At 46.9% G+C, this 17,003-nt stretch overlaps 1 long non-coding RNA gene across 1 annotated transcript in view; it reads right to left on the reverse strand.

Moving 5' to 3' along the window:
* Nucleotides 1-7,999: 7,999 nt before the first annotated feature.
* The window catches only part of LOC109306365, a 14,505-nt gene continuing 5,501 nt past the window's right edge, over nucleotides 8,000-17,003 (reverse strand). The window contains exons 2-3 of the long non-coding RNA XR_002099961.1: nucleotides 8,629-8,632; nucleotides 8,000-8,011 (exon numbers count right to left, since the gene is read on the reverse strand). This is a non-coding gene — a long non-coding RNA (uncharacterized LOC109306365). The remainder of the gene's footprint in view (nucleotides 8,012-8,628; nucleotides 8,633-17,003) is intronic.

Consider the following 17,003-nt stretch of genomic DNA (forward strand, 5'->3'; position numbering starts at 1 on the left):
GATACGAGAATGTATCCCCCACAAATGGCAAAGCTTGCCTGTATTTTGAGATGCTCATGGACCCTCTGAAGGTGTGGGCTTTAGAGGAACATTGTGGGAGAGGGAGGAGGGACTTCCTCTGGGTGTGAGGCAGGGGACTGGGAGTGGGCAGGGTGGTGGGAGGGGGTTGGGGCAGAAGGAGATTTTGTACACCTTGATGTGAATGGGGGTTGGGAAGCACTGTTGGGACTGGCTGGGGGGTTTGCTCTCCTGGGTAATAGGCAAGGAGGTAGAAGTGGGTGGGGTGAGGTGGGGAGGGTTTTACAGTTTTAGGGTGCCTGTTGGGGGGAGTTTGTTCCCATTTCTTGTGGGTTGTTTGCCTCTTATTGTAACTTCTTTTTATAAGGCACGATATAATTCATAATAATAATACTAGATTATTCCCTCTTAGATTCCTTGAATCTTCTGTCAAAAACTAGAAGCTCAATATGCTGAGTGAATGTACCACAACCACTCCTCAATGGTTAAAGTACAGTGAGACAGGAGGGAGAGGTCTATAGCTACCCACCACAAGGGAAGCAAAGGCAGAGGATGAGAGAGTGCTGCCTCATGACAGGGGGAAAACTTATCCTGTTTTTAGCTTAATTTCCACCAATCCACTAGAATACAATTCCTGCCCTACCCTGTCCTATTAGCTGACATCCTTCCATACCAAAGTTGGTTTCCAAGGTGGAAATTCACGTCTTTAATTCTCTGTAATTTCTTGCATTGTTTGCTTTTTCTGCAGTGTTGCTGTGTGCTACTTAGTTTCTGTTTCTGGGCTGCGTGTAGGAGTCTTCATGTCGACATACAAGCAGCACATTCCCCAAATATATCAAGCGCTCCTTTAAAGACTGGTGGCAGCTTGATCCTGGATGATGATTTTTACAGATTCTTTGCTGGTGAAATCTTTTCATCCAATTTCTCTATTTTTTCAAGGGCACTATCTTTTTTTTTTAAGTGACTGGTTTCTTCTCTAATGTTTTGGCAGCTCTCCAATGCTAAATTTCTCAATTTTACTCTGATGTATCTTTGAAATCCATACATCACTGAGTGGATTCCTTTCCCATCATTGGTGTCATTTCCTTCTCAAGTGTGTGGCTGGCATGGTGCTGACCAGGTGGATGAACAATTTGTCTTCCTTTATGTTTTTGCCTTTTAATGTAAATGTTGCTACTCAACTTCCTTGCTCAAGGTGAAAGTTGTTGAAGCTATTAGAAAAGCAAGATTTGCTTGGTAATACCTTTTACTGTGTCAAGTTTATAATTGGAAGAGATGTTAGACAATTTCAGCAGGAGGGACAAGCTCAAAAACAATGAGCATCATGAAAAAAAGTATCAGGGGTTAGAATGCTAAAATCCACATCACCAATAGTGACACTCACATGCCAGGACTGTAAGAACTGACTGAGGATAACCTGCATGCAAAGCACATGGTCGGGGTACAAAATAGGCAAGGTCTGGTGCTTTACCATAGACCAGGTGGATATACTGACAATCAACCTTGCACTGTTCATGTACATTGTAGTTTAGGTAAATGATAACTATTCACACATTGACCTTAAGTGAAGGGAAATGTTTGGAGGTATTTTTGGAGGTGATACAAAATCACTTTTTAAGTCAATGAGCATAAGTCAGAGTTTACGACTGAAAACAGAAAGACAAAGAGGGAATCTGGGAAGTAATTAAGATTGTACTGCTGCTGGGTTTAAATTTAAACATAAAGCAAGTGGAGGTAAGGGGAATTAAACCTCTTAACTTTATAAAGACAGGTTTTGGAACATGTGAGGATAAAAGGAATACAAGTAAATGGTGTAAGACACTAGTGGAACTTAGAGGGAAAAGAAAAATGACAACACTTTTTTTCTTAGCTTTTGTATTTCTTGTTTTTGTATTTTGTAGCATTTGTATTTTATATTGTGAAGAAAAGCACAGTGGAAAACATGCACCCTTATAAAACATAAAAAGAAGGCTAATAGTTTCATTACAAGAAAAAGACAATGTGGGCTCAAGGAAAGAAGATACTTAAGTCCTGAACAGACACAAATATCTGAGTTTAAAAAGTTAAGAAACATTAAAGTGGCAAATTATCATAAATTTTATTTGCAAGGTATTTGACAGCCAAGAATCCCAGAGGAGCCAAACATTTAAAGCTTGCCCCAACATTGCATTTCAATGATTAACACCAGCTGAAGAACTTACATTCGATCCCAAAATAGGGATCACATTCAGAGCTGATACAGATCCCTGAAACAACACACCACAATGCCATGCAAGGTAAGACCGTCCCCTCCAGCTGAAACCAGAAGACAAAGTGATTTAGAACAATTTAGATGGGGACTATTCATCTTGGTATTGCCAAAGTCATGATGTATTTTTAATGATGTATGCGTCATCTTGCCTTCAATGTACGCCACAGTGGATCACTGTTTAATAATGAGCCGGCAGTAGAGCATCACATACTGATTATCCCTTTCTCCCACCCATTTAAATTTTCCGTGCAGAGCTATTCCCCACTCAGCTCCAGTTGGCCTTTTCCTCCTCCACTACCCCAACCCGGACCCCCTGCGTGGAGCCGGGAGGTAAGTGGGGCCCACGGTGGGTGGGTACTAGTTAGTTGTGGGCAGCTGAGTGGAGCTGAGGAGGATCATCCCCTCTCCCCCCCGGCTCCTACTTAGTCCAGCCTTCATGAGGGAGCCACATGAACAGAGTGCACAAACAGGTGCACTATGGGCCCAGCATGCAAGTTAGCATGGAAGTTCACACAGGACGGTGAGCAGGAGGGCCGCAGGGCTCTACGAGGTGAGCCTGAAGAGAAGGGTCAACACAGCAGTAGCCCAGACTACACAATGGTGGGGATGCGTCACACCCTGAAGATCCCCCGCCATCCTTTGGTACCGCTGAGGCCTCCACCCAGATGGAGCCCCTGGTTCCTGGATGTTGGGGCTGCCTGACATGAATGCAGGCACCTGGGATCAGGAGCTAAGACACCTCCACTTGTAGGGTATGCTCCACATTGGACACTCTGGAGTGCCAGATAAGGAAGCCCCAGGCTGCGGTGCAGAGGCTGTGTACCATCAGTGATCACAAGCTGATCACTTTCTCTATCCTCACAAAGCTGGCAAATCAGTCAGCAATGAAGGAATTCTTCACTTTAAGAAAGCTGACTTGCACAAGCTAAGGAGATTGATTGTTGAGGCCCTGAGAGATCACAATCTGACAAGGAGGGGAGTCCATGATGAGTGGTTACTCCTTAAGGAAGTAATCCTGAAAGCACATGGGAAGTCTGTTCCAGCCTCTAGGGAAGGTAGCAAAGGGGCTGAGAGACACCCTTGGCTCAATAGGGAACTCGTGGACCTCCTGAATCTGAAAAGAAAAGCTCGTAAGGAATGGAAGTCAGGAATTACCACTAAGGAGGATTATGAAGCACTGGCCCACACCTGTAGGGAGCAGACCAGAAAAGCCAAGGTAAAGCCAACTGTAAATTTGTCTAATAAGTATTAAAGGCAAGATGCAGAAACACTACTGCATCAGAGGCAGTGGCAGAGGCCAGAACTCAAGGCCTCCTTTCTCACAGGACAAATATCCTTTTCACTGACCATGTCTACACAAGAAGCTAACTGCTCAGTAGCCTGATACTACTGTGTAGTAGCATTGCATGCCAAAAACTGTGATGCAATGCTACCGAGCAGTAATGTCACAAAAAGGCATTAGTTCATGCTACTGCGCAGTAACTGGGGTTACTGTGCAGTCATTTAGCACTTGTTTACACAAGTATTGCATGACTGTTCAGTAATGACTGTGCAGTCAATGTCTCATGTAGATGCAGCCACCAAGCCATACTTCATATAGCTTGTCCTCCTCTTGGACTAACATATTGTCCCATCTTGGCTGCCCAGTTGGACAGTTTAAGAAGAAATCTGAAGGGCATCAAAGATGATCCTTAGTCCCTAGCTTGGTAGTTAAACCACCTTTTTTAGAGCATCTTTTATGTCTCTCACTCCTTGAGGAAACAGCCTATTAGGTTACTGGGCTAGTAGGTTGGAGGTCTTCCCTTCTACACAAAGCACCACTTGTAGTTCTTCGCTGAATAGACGTTTGGGGCCTTATGTATAATTCTATGCACAACTATTCTGTCCTGGAATCTACATGGCCATAGCAGAGCCTTCTGAGCATGGTAGCACAAGGCAAGAATACCTGTAAGTCATGCAAATGCTTTGATACTGCAGCTGTCTGGGATCCATAGACCTCACCCATGTTCTCCCTGTGCTGAGACAGTATTTAGATATGAAAAAATGTTCATTCATGTGCAGCTGTTGTGCAAGCTACATTATCACAGACTTCATTGCCCATTATTCAAAATGTGTGTCATGATTCCTTTATTCCCAGGTTCTTGCCTGGAAAGATACAGGACTGAATTCAGTATTGTGATTCAGTTGTAGTACTCACACTCCTAGCAGTTATTCTGTCAGATGATACTGTGGTTACTCTGAACTGAAATGACATGTTTGTCTTTTTCAGTAGACTGAGTCTGTCCCCTGAAAGCCAGTTGCATGATTCCCTTTTCATATCTCTAAAATTCTTTGAGAAAATTCATAATAATTATCACCAGACCTATCAGTGAAAGAGCTTTTGGCAGCCCAGAGAAGACACCTAAGTTGAATGACAATTGCCAACAACTTGCAGAAATTGGCTTGTTGTAATCTTCCTAATGTATTTGTGAGTCACAGAGTCCTTTCACTTGAGGAAACAAAAGTAGACTTATCCAACTGGGAGATTCACCATAACAGACAGACATTCCCAGCCAATGTCTATCCCACAGATAGGTACAAAGATGGTATCCAAAAACAGACTGAGTCACAAGAATGTCTACAATTGTGATTCTTAACCTTTTCAGTCAGGGCAGCTTCCACAACTTTTCTGAATGTGACAGCAGCCCCATCTGAGAACCACTGCTGTGCTTGACTTACATCAGTGCTTCCTGAGTGGGTGATGCAGGACCCTGGTTGAGAACTAATGGCCTAAAGTGAAACTACACATTCTAACAGTGAAAATGACCAGGGAGGCCCGCCTGCTTCAGAGGAGCAATGAGATACAGAAACAAGTCAATCAGGCAGCAGATGAGAAGCGTGTTAACCCTGGCTGAATTATTTTATTGTATCAGAAAGGGGTTTGGATTGAGATAGCTAAAACTGGACATAAGGTTTTACAGCTTTGTTGCTCAGCTAACATTGAAATTTGATGGAAAAAAATCAACTATAATAGAATCCCTACCCCTCTCCAAATTATCATCTCAACTTTAGACACATGCTAGAATAATGTTCCAACATTCATTACAGGCACAGTGGCCCAAATCCCATTTCCCCTTTTGATAAGACCAGACCCTGGGGGAAGGCATGATGCCCTGTGGTGGACACAAAGCTCCTGCCGCCTCCAGCCCCTCTGGTACCCGCCCCTTCCTCTTTCCTGCCATGCCTTGATGGTATTATTTGATTGTGTGAGAGGGGAGACAGGAGTCCCCCCAGTGTGGCCTGGACCCTTAATCAAAGTGCCATGGCACTCACCACAGGAACAGCTGGGATAAGACCAGACCACAGACACAGACACAGATGCAGGTTCAGCAGTTTTGCAGCTGCCTGAGCCTGTGTATTGGAGAGAGCTAGGGGGGTGGCTTCTGAGCAGCACGGGCTGCTCAAAAGGCAGCTGGGGAAACAGATGGCAGCAGTCTGGGGAGAAAGGCGTGGAACATCAGCTGGAAGATGCCACCCCCAGAGCTGGGAGGCTCCAGCTCTAGCCCCAGCTTCCCAGAGAAGGAGTCAGCTGTCTACCTGGAGACCCCAACCAGCGAGGTAGGAGGTAGGCTCGGGGGCCGGCAGGAGCCAAGGAGCCCTGCTGAGAGGCAGCAATCAGGTGGGATACTGCTGGGGAGTGGCAGGCCTCTGACCAGGAGCTCCAGCAGCATGGCTGAGAACAGACCCTCAAGCTCTGAACCATCCTTGGATGGCTCTGGAGTGGGCAGAGCATGGGGAACCACGAGCTCCCTAAAGGGGGAGAGGAGTGATGCCAGTGAGAGGGACCAGGATGACAGGACGTCAGGTCAGCCGGGTTCCAGGACAGGGATGCCAGAAGAACTGGTAGGGATGGGGCACCCCCAGTACCCCCACCAGTTAGAGGGGAGAGGACGAACAAGCCCTCTGGCAAGGGGGATAGAAAGGAGCCCTGAGAGAGACAGCGAGAGAGAATCTTGGGAGCTCCGCCAGCAGGCATCGGCATTTCCAGTTGGGTTACAGTTGACACCAGCAGGGGAAAGTTTATTTTCTTGAAGAGGGGAAAACCAGCCTGAAGACCAGGGGCAAACCCCTCAAGGTTCATGGCCAGAAGACCTAGCCCTTGCAAGGTGGGCAGTGTGGGGAAGATTTGTCAGGAGCAGCATCAACCCAAGCCAAAAGCGTGGTAAGGGTGAGGTAAAGGGGAGGTTTGGAGCCCCATGAAGACACCCCCAGGATCAAGACCTCTTCAGGCCCCCAACAGGGAACAAATAACACTGAAGATATGGCAGGAAAGAAAGGGGGAAGTGCCCAGACCATCTAGGTGGCACCGGAATAGGATTTCACCCTGACATCGCTGGGGGGCAAAGCACTGATGAACAGGTCCCCAAAGCCTTACTACACCTACCAGTGACAGCTTGTAAAATGGGAGGTTGCCCCCAGGGTGAGCTCTTGTCCATTCTTCAGCCAGCAGGTCCCTCTCAGACCCAACTAATCCCAGTCCTGCCCTTCGAGTACTAAGTGGAACCCTCCTGGCCCCATCTATGGCCCACGGGCACCAGTTGCCTTGAGAGCTATTTGTGGTCTTCTTCCACACCTACAACCATGCTATGCCTCACAAATGTCACTTGGTTGCTAGTTATTCTCTTGTACAGGCTTTTGCCTTCTTAGCCTTAGGCTGCAGGATACTCTGGATGTAGACCAGTAACCTAGGCTCCCTAGCTGTGGCCTGGCCTTTCAGTCTCTCAATGGACCCTGGCCCCCTCTGGGCTCAAGCTCCAGACCTCTTGGCCTTAGCCTGCCTGTACCTTGTGCCCCTGCCCCTGGCAGGGCTCAAAACCTAGATTGCTCCTTGGGCACCCCTATGGCCTCCTTTCCACCCTTTGCAGCCACATCCAGTCCAACTAGAATAAAAGGGCAAGCAACTACTTTAAACTCAAAAGTCCTCCCCTCTGGGTCAATAACTGCTTCAGGCTGCATGTCCCCCTTCCTTTCTACTTGCATCTCTTGGGGACAGCCTGGGTGCTTGTCAGTTCCTCTCTGCAGTCATCCTGCTCAGGAGCTGCTCTTCATGTTGCTTGCAGGGCCAGACTGACTGACTGCTCTCAGACACTGGCTTTACATGCCTCCAAAGCCCCGACCCTTCCTGCCAGGTGACTCTCTTTCTCTACAGGGGTTTCAATTTTGTCTTGATGACTGGCTTGCCCTTTTCTGTGGTGGCTTAGCTGAGCTGTTGGTAGCTCTTTGCTCCTTGGCAGGCTAGATGTCTGTCCCTTACACAGCTTACTGCTCACAGCTATCCAAGGATACTCACCCTAAGGGGTAGCCCCTATTCTGTTATGGGCCTATCTGGTTTCTGACAGCTAGTCCTCTAGCAATCAGCCTGCTTCCTAGATGCTAGTCCCCACACAGACAGCTTAGCCTGGTGCAGCATCCCTTAAAGTAACAGGAGCCTCTGGTTCCCTGTTTCACCCCTGTGAGCCTCTGGTTCCCTGTTTCACCCCTGTAGGCAGCTAAGCAAAAGAGGAAGAGGCTTAATGCCCTCCACACCTCTTGTTGAAGCTGGCCCACTGGGCAACAAAGAGAAGAAGAAATGAGATGTCAGAAGTAAAAGAGGCCAGAGGGAGCCTCTCTCTGCAGATCAGGGAAATGAACACTGCCCTGGAAGGGGTCCAGGAATCCAGACTCTGTTCCTGCCATCACTGTATCTGTCCTTTGTCCCCAGTGCTGGTTTAATGAAAAATGCAAACAGCACCCAGGATAGAAGAAGGGGTCAGAATTCAGACATCCTGCTTTCCAGACCTCCTGACCCACATGCTCTTCTGGCCCTATATCAACAGAAAAGGAAGTGTAGTGCTTTTTCCTGGCTGGCTCAAGGCTAAGAGTCAGAGCAGTTTTCTGGGAAGCAGGGAAGGTAAGTTTGTATTCTCTCTGGTTGAGTGCGACCTACAATGCAAGTCTCCTTTTTCCCGGTCAAGTGCCCTAAGTTGCTGGGCTAAAAAGTGACAGACTTTCCCTCCTCTGGTAGTTCCACTTTTTTTCTGACTGAAGGTCCAAGAATTTATACATCCTGGGCAGAATAGGATCACAGCAGAGCATAAATGGCACTGGTATTAATTATTAAACTGGTATTAATTATTAAACTGGTATTAATTATTAAACTAAGCAGCCATTGGATTGGGGCCAATATCATAGAATCATAGAAAATCAATGTTGAAAGGAACCTCAGGTGGTCATCTACTCTAACACCCTGCTCAAAGCAAAACCAGCCCCAAGTAGATTTTTCCAACCAAGGTTTTGTCTACCCAGGTCTTAAAAACCTCCAAGAATGAAGATCCCACAACCTCTCTGGGTAACTGTTCCAGTGCTCTCCTACCCTAGTAATGAGAAACTTGGCTTTCCTAATATCTAACCTAAACTTTCCTTGCTGCAACTTGAGACCATCGCTCCTTGTTCTGTCATCCATCACCACTGAGAACAGTCTAGTTCCATCCTCTTTGGAACCACCCTTCAGGTAGTTAAAAGCTACTATTAAATCCCCTCTCAGTCTTCTCTTCTGTGGTATCAATTTAATGTGATTGAGCACACTTTTATAATGTAGCTAAGAATCCACCTAATAGTAAAACCTACTTGTGGTCAGGCTAAATTTTTACATGCTGCCTATTATTGACTTTATGGTACATCAATAATAGCCTCTCCCCTAGAAGCAAAGGAACCTTGTATATGTTACACAAGGATGCATGTAAAGCTACATGCACAGCTGCTTGGTCCTCCTGCACTTGATTTGTCACCCAACCAACCCAGGTACATTTCCTCCTCAGTTAAGTTGCACACTCTTGAACACCTAGCACTTAGGGATATACACTATGAGATATACACCTTAGTGTAAATAAATCACCTGAGCAGCAGAAAGGGTGTCAAGTGGATATGCACCTGATCTTAAGGAAATTATGCTAATGAGAAAACAGCTATTTCTGTCTTCAGAAGATGTGAACCTGATTCTTCTCCTGTCAAACAGGTGATTGGGTGGAGCAGAAGAGTGGCGTCAATGTCTGGAAATGCAGCCAATTATAGATAGACATGCTTTTTGATATTAATACACACACACACACACACACACACACACACACACATATACATACACACACACACGTACATACACACACGCTGATCTTGGGAACAAAGGAAGGTTAATGTTGGATGGGTTTATTTAAAGGGAGTAGCATTGCAGGGCTTACAGATCAAAAAAGGTGTTGTGTAATTTTAATAGTACAACAGATAACAGGATAGTTGGAAGGCATTTGACTTATATGTCCAGTATGGAAGAGATTTCAAATTTATACCATTAAGTGAATGTCTACAAGTATTTTTACTCCTTTAGCTTCAGCAGACAGGCTGTATTTAAACTGGCTATTATGTTAGTATATTATTAAGTAGGATCTAATAGCCTATACAAATATAATCACCCATAATGTTTCTGTTTGCTAAGATGCTAATAGCCTCAACTGCCTTGTTGCATACACTCTAATATTTTGTTTTTCTGGCAACAATAAAAACAGCAATAGAGCCTTTTCCCTTTTCTTAAAGAAATAGAATGCCTGTAAAATGCAAGTGAGATTATTAATCTTGTGTCTTGGGCACTTGACATCACATCTATTATGTACTCAAAACGTATCCATCCATTCTGAGAAGCAACAGCATGAGGTTCCAGTTTCCTGTTCCAATGATTCAATAACACATTTGCCTGGGCTCTGAAGTCCTTTTCTTCCCATGTGTCATCATTATCAATAAAGATAGTGCAGCTCAAAAGGAACCTCCAGTGACAGCTCTTTAAACCCCATTATTCTGAAATTACAGATTTTCCAGGAAGACATAAGAAACTGCCAGTAGTGTTTTGCAGGTCTAACTGAGAGCACAGAGTGGGTGGTGCTATAGGAGAAGGAAGCGAAAAGGGGGAAAAAAGAAAAGCATTTTTTATTATTTATGTACTGCCACTGAGTTTGATATTAAAGCCAATGAAGGAGAGAGAATAAAACACAGAAAACAAGGATTACTATTTTTAAGCACTGCCATAAAGAAAGGGCCAATTGAAAGCATGTGCAGATTCTTGTCTAAGCACCTGAAAATCCAACGATACCAGATGACTTTCAAGCATCCAAGAATCTGGTGAAGGTGGTGATCAAATCTATCATGAAAAAAGAACTGTCCCTCTCTTGATGAGGTGGTTTCATATCAATCTCCAAAACGTGCATCCTGAACCTCTTATTTTCATTTTAATAGTCTCAGAGGATAACGTGCTTTAAATAAGCTAATCAGACAGTCATCACTATAATTACATTCTCATAATTAACTACTTAGTCAAACCCACATTCAAACAAAGATTCATTTGTGTACAGACTGTTGTCCAGTGAGACACATTCTCTAGCCACCAGCTCCAGAGCATCGCAGGGGCTGACTGACAGCTGTATCAGGAAAGGACCGTTTTCATCTTCAGTTTCTACAAAAGCTCCTGTTCTGCCTCAATCTATGCTGCAGTTGTGGAGACAATTTAAAAGGGGAAGGTGGAAAAAAAGAAAAAACTCAATTAGTTTTTTACCAGGGAAACGAGAGTGTGTGCTATTGTTTTAGATGTGCTTTTAACTATTTTCCAAGACTGTATTTTCATTATACAGGTTTCCCTTGATTTATCGGGGTTCTTTTTATTTGCTCTTATGTGATGAGCATATTTAGACCCATACTTCATTATATGTGAGGTAAATTCACTCTTATGTGACCAGCATAGATGCCCCCCATCCCCCCACCCAAGCAAGTAAGTCTGTGGGGGGAGGGAAAAGGGCAATGGTCCCACTTACCACAGCCCTGACTGCAGCAACCCCAGGAACAGCCAGCACCAGCTGCCTGAAGCCACTGGGCTGCACCATTCTCCCCCTGTACCCCCCATGCCTGGACTCTGCTTGCCTACACTCACCTCTGCTCCTGGGCTGCACCATGTCCTGGTGCAGGCAGCTGGTATTGGCTGCTCCCAGGGCTACTCCAGGGCAGTGGCTTCAGGCAGCTGGTGTTGGGCACTCCCAGGGCTGCTGCAGCACAGGAAGGGGTGAGTGGGCACGGTGCAACCCAGCTGCTACAGGCAGCTGGTGTTGGCTGCTCTTAGGACCAGAGTGAGTGCCATGCTCCACGCTGCCTGGGGCTCCACTTGTCTGTGCTCAGCCCAGCCCATACTGGAGTGGCCCTGGGAGCAGCTGATAGCAGCTGCTTGCACCAGGGCACAGTTCAGCCCAGCTGATACAGGCGGCTGGGGTACAGCCTTGGGAGCAAAACCCATCCCCACATCCCTTCCCTAGTCCCAGCCTCCCTCCCTCCCTCCCTTCTTTGCCACCATGGGAATTTATCCCCATTTGTTACATTGTAAAGTGTGTTTGCTTTATGTGAATTTGATTTATGCGCTGTTCTCCAGGAATCTCTTTGTTGGAATTACTTCATTACTAGTTAGTAACTTGCTTATCAGCAAGACCCAGTACAAAATGATACCATGAGGGCTAGGGACAGACATTCAAAAAGCCTGAGCCTGAATTGATTCAATATTTGCAGGTTAGTCTAACCTGCAAAGGCATTTACTTTTGAATCAGGAAATTCAGGCACATACCTGCAGTGGATCAGTCTAGAAGTTAGAGGGATGCTAAAGCAGCCTTCCCTTCCCTTCCACACTGCTGAGCTGAGGTGGTGGGGGAACATGGCCAGGCCCTGGCAGGACACTATGATAATGGAAAAGTTTAAACCTCCACCATGACCTGCACAGTTCACAGCCGGGGTGTGCCTACAAGGGGAGCGGGAAGCAGCCCTCACCAGGCTTTTCCCTGCTTGCTGCTGAAGGGGTAGAAGTGTAGCCAGACCCTGGCCCCTGGCTAGCACTCTGAGGCAAGGGAGGCGGGGAGGGAGGACTGCTTATGTGGACTGCATGCATATGTTGATGATATTGAGTTTTTCAATCTCCCTCTCCCTCCTTCATACTTTCTGCAGCAAACTGATGGCACTCACAGGTTACATTCATTGGAAACTATAGTTTTATAGTTGGTAGGGTTGGAAGGGACCTAATCAGATCATCAAGTTTGACCCCCTGCCATGGGCAGGAAAGAATGCTGGGGTCAAACAACCCCAGCTAGATGAATGTCTAGCCTCCTTTTAAAGATCCCCAGGGTAGGAGCGTGTACCACTTCTCTTGAAGCTGATCTCAGCAATATATTTATATCTTGGGTTTAAGCCAGCTCCAGGCTACAAATGGAAAATCTAGTATGGATTTCAGTGACAGATGGACCTAATACTGTAAGACAAACTGGAAACAATAGCTTGGGCTACCACTTGATCCATGAAGCAATTAAGAAAAGTAGAAGAAAATCCTGTCTTGAAAAATTACTGGATTTACTTCTTCTGAGCAGCATGTGGCCTCTTAGTTTCATAATTGGTAGGGTTGGAAGGGACCTGAACAGATCATCAAGTACGACCCCCTGCCATGGGCAGGAAAGCAAGCTGGGGTCAAACACCTAGTCCTGGCTAGGTGATTATCTAGCCTCCTTTTAAAGACCCCAAGGTAGGAGCAAGCACCACTTTTCTTGGAAGTTGGTTCCAGATCCTAGCCACCCTGACTGTGAAGTGGCACCTCCTGATATCTAGCCCGAATCTACTGTCAGTCAACTTATGGGCATTATTCCTTGTCACTCCTGGTAGTGCTTGGGGGAACAGGGACTCTCCCACTGCCTGCTAGGCCCCCTTGGCCTGTTTGTAGATGGCCACCAGATGCTCTCTCAGTCTTCTCTTGTGGAGGCTGAACAGGTTCAGGTCCTGGTAGCCTCTCCTCATAGGGCCTTCCCTGCTGACCCCTGTTCATGTAAACAGCCCCACTCTGGACCCTCTTGATGTTGTCGACATCTCTTCTGAAGTGCAGCGCCCAGAACTGCACACAGTACTCTAACTGCGGCCTGACCAACTTCTCATAGAGGGGGAGGATCACCTCCTTGGACCTGCTTGTGATGCTTCTATGGATTCATGACAAGGTGCAGTTAGCCTTCCTGACTGCTTCCCCACATTGGTGACCCATGATCATCTTGGAATCAATGATGACTCCAAGATCCTTTTATGCCCCTGTGCTGATGAGAAGGGAGTTCCACAACCTGTAAGTATGCTGCTGGTTCTTCCTCCCCAGGTGCAATAACTTGCACTTGTCTGTGTTGAAACCCATCCTATTCTCATCCGCCCACCCCTGTAACCTGTCCAGATCTGATTGTAGCCTATGCCTCCCTTCTAGCGTGCCCATTTCTCCCCACATCTTAGTGTTATCTGTGAATTTGAACAAGGTGCTTTTCACTCCCTTGTCCAAGTCACTGATGAAGATGTTGAACAGTGAGGCCTGAGCACCGAGCCCTGTGGAACCCCATTGCCCACATCCCTCCAGGTCAAAAATGATCCGTCCACCACCATTCTCTGGGCACAGCCCTCCAGTCAGTTAGCAACCCATTTGACTGTGTAGGTGTCGCCACTACAGTCACCTAATTTTTTAATGAGGATAGGGTGAGAGACCGTATCGAAGGCCTTCCTAAAGTCCAGAAAGACTACGTCCACCATGACACCTGCATCCAAAGATTGTGTGACCTGGTCATAGAAGGCCACCAGGTTGGTCCAACAGGACCTGCCTCTAATGAACCCATTTTGATTGTCCCTACGCATGATCTCCCCTGCTGGTCCCTTGCAGATGTGCTCCTGGATAATTTTCTCAAAGAGCTTTCTCAGGACCAAGGTAAGACTAATGAGCCTATAGTTTCCTGGGTTCTCTTTCCTCCCTTTTTTTGAAAATGGGGACCACATTGGCCCTTTTCCAGTCCTCTGGCACCTCACCAGAGCACCACAAGTGCTCATAAAGCTGTGCCAGAGCTCCTGCAATGACCTCTGCCAATTTCCTCAGCACCCTGGGGGTGGAGAACATCAGGACCTGCTGACTTGAATATGTCTACTCCCACCAGAAGTTCCCCGACTAGATTCATAGATGTTAGGGTCGGAAGGGACCTCAGTAGATCATCGAGTCTGACCCCCTCCATAGACAGGAAACAATGCTGGGTTTAGATTATCCCATCCAGATCCAACCTCCTCTTGAAGACCCTCAGGGTAGGGGAGAGCACCACCTCCCTTGGGAGCCTATTCCAGGTTCTGGCCACTCTAAGTACGAAGAAGTTCCTCCTAATGTCCAGTCTAAGTCTGCTCTCTGGTAGCTTATGGCCATTATTTCTTGTGAACCCCAGGGGTGCCTTCTGTACCCCCATGATGAATTTATAGGTAGCCACAAAGTCGCCTCTCAACCTTCTGTTGCACAGGCTGAAGAAGTCCAGGTGCTTTAGTCTTTCCTTATAGGGCTTGGCCTGCAAGCCCTTAACCATATGAGTGGCCCTTCTCTGGACCCTCTCCAGGTTATCCACATCCCTCTTGAAGTGTGGTGCCCAAAACTTCATGCACTATTCCAACTGCGGTCTGACCAGTGCCCTATAGAGGGGAAGTATCACCTACTTGGTTCTGTTTGTCATGCATCTGCTGATGCACGATAAAGTGCAGTTAACTTTTCTGATGACTTCGTCACACTGATGACTCATGTTCATCTTGGATTCCACTAGGACTCCAAGATCCCTTTCCACTTCCATACTACCGAGCAGGTCATTTCCTATGCAGTTGGTGTGCTGGACATTTTTCCTCCCTAGGTGCAGCACTTTGCATTTCTCCTTGTTAAATTGCATTCTATTGTTTTCTGCCCATTAGTCCAACCTGTCCAGGTCTGCCTGTAGTTGTTCCCTGACCTCTGGTGTGTCCACTTCTCCCCACAGTTTTGTATCATCTGCAAATTTGGACAGAGTACACTTCACTCCCTCGTCCAAGTCACTGACGAAGACATTAAAGAGTATCAGTCCAAGTACTGAGCCCTGTGGGACCCCACTGCCCATGCCCTTCCAGGTCAATACCGACCCATCCACTGCCACTCTCTGGCTACGACCTTCTAGCCAATTTGCCACCCACCGGACTGTATAATCATCCAAGTCACAGCCTCTTAATTTGTTCACCAGTATGGGGTGGGATACCGTATCGAAGGCCTTCCTGAAGTCTAAGTAAATGATATCAACCCCTACTCCTGTGTCCAGGTATTTTATAACCTGGTCATAAAAAAAGACTAGGTTAGTCAGGCATGATCTACCCACTACAAACCCATGCTGGTTTCCCCTCAGCATAATTTTTCCTGCTGGGCTGTCACATATATGAGCCTTAATAAACTTTTACAAGACTTTCCCAAGGATGGAGGTGAGACTGACTGGCCTATAGTTGCCTGGATCCTCCTTCCTCCCATTCTTGAAAATAGAGACCACATTGGCCCTCACTGACCACATTGGTCCTCACTGACCCTGAGCCTGGCTGCACCTTCCTTGGGTCCATCTGGGATTCCAGTGGGGGGGATGTCCCTGTCCCTGCTCAGAAACATGGAAGCAAAGAATCTTTTAAAGAGGTTAGCTTTGTTGTCTGGTGCGGCCACCAGATTTCCAAGCATGTCTTGCAGAAGCCCCACATTACTCGGTACCTTCTTTTTACCCCCTATGTATTTAAAAAAGGGCTTCTTCTTATCCTTGATCCAGGTCACTAGTCCCAGTTCCATCTCCATCTTAGCCTTCCTAACAGCTCCCCTATAATCTCGAGCAATGGAGGTATAATCCTCCTTGGTGATGGCCTCTCCCTTCCATTGGGTGTACACCTCCTTTTTGGCTTTGAGACATTCCTGAATGCTTCTGGTGAGCCATGGGGGCTTGTAAGCACTCCTGCCCCCTTTGATCTGCATAGGGCTTGGAGGATCATCTCCTTCAGGAACAACCACTCTTCTTGGACTTCCAAATCCCCTCCCCTCTGGGACCTCAGTGTCTCCCTGACTAGTCTCCTTACCTCATTGAAATCTGCCCTCCTGAAGTCCAGGGCTGCTGCCTTGCTGCATGCCTTTGATAACCTGTGCTGGATGCTGAATGCTGGTGAATTCCAGCAGGTGATGATCGCTATCCCCCAGGTGGTCAAGAACCCACAACCTTCTCACCAGGTCATCACCTGTGGCCAGGACCAGGTCCAATAATGCATTCACCTTGGTGGGACTGTGCATCTCCTGGGTTAGATGGAAGTCCTGTAACTTGGCTAGGAACCTATGTGAGCAGTCAGACTTGGCTGACTGCTCTTCCCAGCAGATGTCTGGATAGTTTAGGTCCTCCATGATGATTACATCCCTTGACCTAACTGTCTTCTTGAGCTGATCTGAGAATTCTCAGTTCAGCTCTTGTCCCTGGTTGGGTGGCCTGTAGTAGACCCCCACCGTTGAGTCCCTTTCCCCCCTGACCCCCTTGTATTCTGACCCAGAGCACCTCAGTCTGCTCTACCTCAGACCCGGTGCTGTTTGCTGAGGATGTGCATTGCTCTTTGACATAGAGCACCACACCCCTACCTTTCCTCCCCTTTCTATCCCACCTATACAACCTATAGCCCTTGATGTTTACCACCCAGTTGTGCATTGGATCCCACCAAGTTTCACTGAGCCACACTATGTCTGGGTTTGTGTTAGCTAACAGGAGGGCAAGTTCCTCCTTCTTGTTACCCATACTATGAGAATTAGTGTAGAGACATTTAAGGCCTCCTGAGGGTGTGTGCACTGCCCCCC

This window comes from Crocodylus porosus, unplaced genomic scaffold (assembly GCF_001723895.1).
Source record: "Crocodylus porosus isolate Cpor-Errol unplaced genomic scaffold, CroPor_comp1, whole genome shotgun sequence".
Classification (NCBI taxonomy): Eukaryota; Metazoa; Chordata; order Crocodylia; family Crocodylidae; genus Crocodylus; species Crocodylus porosus.